The following is a 6,000-nucleotide window of genomic DNA, read 5'->3' on the forward strand; positions in this document are numbered from 1 at the left end:
ATCTATTCTATTATGGCACACAGGAAAATATAATGTTGGTGATGGAGTGTAGATGATTGGCTCCATAAATTCAGAGTTAGGTTTGAATGTTGCAATGATGCCAGTTTGTTTGTGAGAGCCTATGCCATTTGATTTGGTGATCATACCCTCGGCCACATTACAGTGAATATTCAGAGTCTCTATGGCTAAGAATTTAGGTATATTAATAGCAGTGTGTTTGATGACCGGTTCAAGTTTTGTGTTGTTCTCCAAGCCTAAAAGCTCTCCTATAGTACCCAGATCCACTGTCTCTGTAGCAGACACAATCTCTACTCTGTGAGTGACAGAATTTTGAGTTAAAACTATACCTCTGGGTAACTGAGCATTTAAAGTAGATAGATTATATTGCCCTGGAGTGATGACAATTTTTTGATCCCCAACTGCAATTGTGTTGTTGTGGTGTGTAATATTAGGGATAAAGTACATGCCATAAAATGCTCTGAGAGCTATTGTCTTGGGATACACTATATCATCATGTAATCTAAGTTTCAATATTGAATTTTGGCTGGTGAGATGGAATTCCCCCATGATGTTTCAGATACCACAGGGCCTTTTGAAAATCTTCAATTGAAGGTTTATTTATTTGAGACAGATTTCTAAGAATATATAAACACAGATGTCCACAATTAACATTTTTGAAATTTTGAACACGGTCATTATTGTAATAAAGATTAGCTGATTTTAGATATTTTACTAAATTTTCAGGTGGAACACCTCCAAACGAATCAAACACAAATTCCTCATTTTTTAAATATTTAAGATAACAAATCCAGTGAGTGCCTTGATTTTTGTACTTATCCAAATTAACTATGCCACACTCTTTGTTGAGTGGTTGCTCTGGCAAAGAATCAGACATCTACACACCTCTAAAATTTTTGATGCCCAGTGGCTTGATTAAAGCTTCAATATCTTGGTTTGTAAGCGGCTCTTGTTTTTTTAAAACTTATTCTTGGCTCTCTTAACACCTTTGCCTTGTTTCTCCATGGCCAGGTTATGGCGCTTTATTTCATCTAATTCTGCCTTATTTTTCTTGGCATCTATTACTGTTTTTGCTATGGCAGCTGATCCCCCAATCAAGCTCCCCACAGCCAAGCACCCCACAGCCCCAAGTGCTGCTAAGATGGCCGGGATAGTAAATATAAATCCACCCACATGTGATTTTTTTCTAGATTGCTGTAATTTTTTTAATTGGGGGGTGCTATGCAACAATTTCATACAATGGCCCTTGGCAAGACAAGAATTTTTTTTCTTGCGCTGCTTTTTGGTTAAAAGACTATCAATAGTTTTAAGAGATTTAAGATCTGCATAAGGTATCTGATACATAACACCCTTGGCCTTCATCCTAGGTTTATTATATACATATTCACAAGCCCCACCCCAGTTTTTCTTTGGTGTTCATAGCTATGGTGGTCCCCAATGCTGCTATTTTTTCACTTAAAGAAGCATCTTTGCTTACAAATCTACCAAATGCAGCCTCTCCTAATTTCTTGTCTGCAACATGTCGCCTATCAAGATCAGTATGTGTGTTGTATGCTATGTCATGGTCTCTACAAGCAGCATCTAGGGGATTAACACCAGGATCACCTCTGTTTAATCTACGGTCTAATTTTGTACCAGGACGACAATACTGATAGCCTGGAATGTGTAGTTCAAATGGCAGCTTGTTTATGATGTTATTAACCAACCCCCGACCCTCAGAGATATTCCAAAATTTAGGTGGTAGAGTATTAATAATTTTTATAAGATATCCAATCCCCTTAGTGTCATTCACTATAAAATTAGACAATTTGGTGCTTATCATGTCCATAATTCCAACCTTTTCATTGTAAAAATTGTGGTTGCCAGCATTTTCCTCCCCAGCTATCACCAGTAACCTATCTACAAGTTTCCTGACATCATCAACCCACACAAATTCTTTAGGCAGGGTGTTGTATTGTTTGATTCCACTACCTGTCTTGATTTGTGACCATATGGGCTTGATTAAGTTGTTGTATTTTGCTCCACTGCTAGACTTAACTCTTTTTTGTGTGGGATCATTGTTCTGGTATAGAGCATCTCATTTTATTAATATTTCTTTGAAGTGCTCATAATCTTGATCTGAATAGTTGCCAGGCCTTTTCCTAGTCATCAGTTCCCACAACCCAGGTGTGCCGGGATATTTAACAAAACCACCTTTTTCTCCAAGATGAGATTCTGAATATACAAAGAGATCATCTCCCATAAATGTTACTCTGAAATTGCCAATTCATTGTATGATGCTACCATCACGCTCTGTGTCAGCATATAAGCCAAAGACCTCATCTTTGTTGTCTTTAGGTGTGCTTAAATATTTTTGAGCAAGAAGACCCAATTCAATAGGATCCTGAGTAGCTTCAATTCTTCGAGGAGCAACAGGACTAGGTGTATGAATACTAGAAAGTGGGGTGATTGGATAATCTAATATGTTCCTAGCAGCTACAGGTACAAGCTCTGTGATCAAATTTTGATTTTGCTCTGTAACAGTTTTGATATTTTTACCTAATTCACTAATAGCATCAATAATAGGCTGTTCTGTTTGCTTGTGTTTTTCATAGATTCCTCGGTTCTCTGATTTCCATCCCTTAAATCTTTTTACAAGGTAATCTCTTAATTTAAGATCATCAATGATTGGCCTTTTCATTTTTATTTATATATGTTTCAATGTCTAGAAAATTGTTAATTTTATTTCTGTATTTACCAGTATTGGCTTTGCTTGTCATATCAATTGTGACAAACCCATAACTGTCCTGGTTCCAGCACCTACTGCAAAACTTAGAAAAATCGTTGTAGCTCAAGTCCCCACCTACATATTCATCATGTATGTGTTTGAGGTTGGTATGATCTTGATGAAACACACATATAAAATTGCTGTTGCCTGGGATCAGCTGCTTCGGTATTTTTGAAAAAGTCTGTGCCAGGTAGAAGCAATCAATGTTTTTGTGTAAAGAAATTGCTTACCTTGTTTTGTTTATCCAGTATAATGTCATCAAACACAACAACAGAGTTATCAAGACAATCATGGAGTGGCTTAACATCTGGTTCAAAAGTGGCTATATCCAGTCCATCATATAGCTTCATCAGCTGCTGATATTTTAATTGTTCTAAGCTCTTAGAGAAGACATACAAGTGCCTGTTTTTCCAGTCTAACCAGTTGGGTGCCAATAAAAAATTATCAATCATTAGTGTAGTTTTACCACAAACCGATGGCCCAACAATAAGACATCTAATATTATCAGGCAGCAACTTGCCATTTCTCTTAATCTGCTGTTCAGGTTCTGGCAGCCTCTTTATAACATCCCAGGTGTTCATAGTATCACTTTGTCTGCATCGATCCAGCTGTGTTCTGGGAGTCCTAGCCATTTGACAAGTAACTTGTTGCCTTTTCTGCAGATGATTTTTTCTATGAGATATGTGTCACGCTGCTTAGTTTTGCTGAGTTCTTCTTCATAGAATCTGCCTTTGAGAATTTCTCCTCGGTGATCTTTTATTATATATGTGTTAAGGGTCCCAGGTTTAACTTGAACCACTGTAAATAATTCAGTGCTCCAGTTTCTTGTAAAGCCTCTTTTGAATAAGTGCTTATATTTGCTGATTCTTACTTGATCACCCACATTGTATTTGGCTTTTCTTGTTGTTGGCTGGTATCTAGGATAATAAACAGTTCTGATAAATTTTTGCTCATCAGATGAAGTTATTTCAGAGGGTTTCATGTTGATTGTTAAATGGACAGAGTTGTTATATTTATGTAGAAGTTCTGGAAGAATATTAAGCCATTTATAATTACCTTGAAGTGTAAATTGTTTATACATATGATTTTTTAGGGTTTTGTTGAATCTCTCTACAATTGAGGCCTTGAGATCACAGTAACTCGAGTAATGTTGTATTGACTGGCTTTTAATAAATTGTTGGAACACAGAATTATAGAATTCTTTGCCATTATCTGTTTGCAAATAGCGCGGTGATCTTCCACTCTGATTGATGATTGTCCTGAAGGCTTCTGTAACACATTTTCCAGTCTTGGATTTGAGTGGCACAGCCCAGGTAAATTTTGAAAATGTATCTATGACAGTGAGTAGATACTTGTAGCTCTTGTTGATTTTGTCTAAGTTTTTCAGCTGTCCACTTGCCATTTCCACCAAGTCGCACTGCCATAAATCATTTATGCCTTTTGTAACCACTGGCAGTCTCTTATAATTATGTCCGGCTTGTCTGTGTAATTCATCAACAATAATTTGTCTAGACATAATATGTAAACAAGAATATTGCAACTATAGGATGTTCATCAGCTGATACTACAGGATTTTCTAAATACAGTTTGTCTCCTATTTGTATATAAAATTCCAGTGAGCCATCATCTTCAGCTTAAGATGTTTCTAATGTATTGGGATCTGTAAAATCCTCTAACTCTACACTGGTGATTTTTGCTTTGTTATCAGCATTTGTTATTGATAAGGTAGGGTAATGGTGTGCCTGAATTTGAAGCCAATATTTGATCTTGATTGGTCTAAGTGTGCCCCCAACAAAAAATTGGTAATAAAATTGTGTAGGGGACAGCATATATATTTTGCCGTCTGGTGTAAATGGTGAATCGTATTCTTTGTTGGGGATACTGTACAATTCAAGAATTACTGTATGTTTAGGATTCTCGATTATGCCAGTTATTTCTTTTTCTGCTGTAAGCAATCTACTTGTTACAGATTCAATGTGCTCATTGATAGTCCTGTCAACATCATCATTCCTGGCTTGATTTTTATGTCCACAACAAGTTTCTTGTATTCTTGCACAATCTCTTGTAGCTGGGTGGCAAAAACAGACAAAGCATTTGCTTGATTGGATTCCATGGTCCCTAGCTGTTGCTTGATATTAGCTACAATTTGCTGTAAATTTTCAACAGCTGCCAATTTTGAATTTTGAGCAGTAAGATCATGGACCTGTCTTCTGATATCCTCAAACAGGGCATGCAGTTCATTAATATGTTGATTAGTTGGTAGAGTGGCCACTGTCTGAGTGAGTTGTTTGATCTCTGTCTGGATATTCTTGATATCTTCTGATTTCAATATGCGATTCACAGCTCTCTTTATATTTTTAAGTTCCTGTGATGTAGGCAGATTTGTTTCAGTATTTTGCAAAGATTCAAGTGCCAATTTTACATCATTTAATTCAGAAGCATCAGCCACACCACGCATAGCATCTTGAAGCATGGCTATATCTGCCTGAGTAGGTGTTGATTGCTGTAAAATTTCAAGTTTTGTTTGGATATCATCGATCAAGTGATGAAAATGAGATAGCTCAGATTCAGTGTTGAGGTTTTCAAGTTTTGTGATCTGTTGCTGGACACTGACAAGGGTGTCTACAATACCAGACAGGCGGGATTCTAGAGATTCTTGTACATTTGTCAAATCACTTTGCACTGATGCTATTGTACTCTCAAGATGAGTTATGGTACTCTGAATTTTTCCAAAATCTTCATGTGTTTCAAGTTGCAGCTTGATGTTGGCAACACTCCGAGTTATTGCACTCAAAGCATCAGAAGATGGCAAGTTGTTCATAAAATTTTCAAGTGTCTCCATTTTTCCTTTAACCTCGGATATGGCATTGTTCAAGGGGTCCAGATTAGGTATCTGTAGTGATTGAATCTGTTCCTTTAGAGTGGAAATCACTAGATCAAAATCTTCTTGTGACTTTATGCTTTTGACAATTGTTTGGAGCTGTGTCTGGACATTATTTATCTGCTCTTCTAATTGTTGTTTCAATTGCTCAGAGTTGGTAGCCTGAGTCTTAAATTTGGCTTGAAGAGCTGCTACAGATTCTTCTAAACTTTGAAAATTATCCAATGTAGCCAAATCAGTATATTTTTGAAGCAGCAATTTGAGTTCAGAATCAATTTTAAGAAGAGGGTCCATGCATTGTGATTGTAAATTTTTAATTTCTAGTTGAAGACTG

Source organism: Lepisma saccharinum, chromosome 18, assembly GCF_977018435.1.
Source record: "Lepisma saccharinum chromosome 18, izLepSacc3.1, whole genome shotgun sequence".
NCBI classification, from domain to species: Eukaryota; Metazoa; Arthropoda; class Insecta; order Zygentoma; family Lepismatidae; genus Lepisma; species Lepisma saccharinum.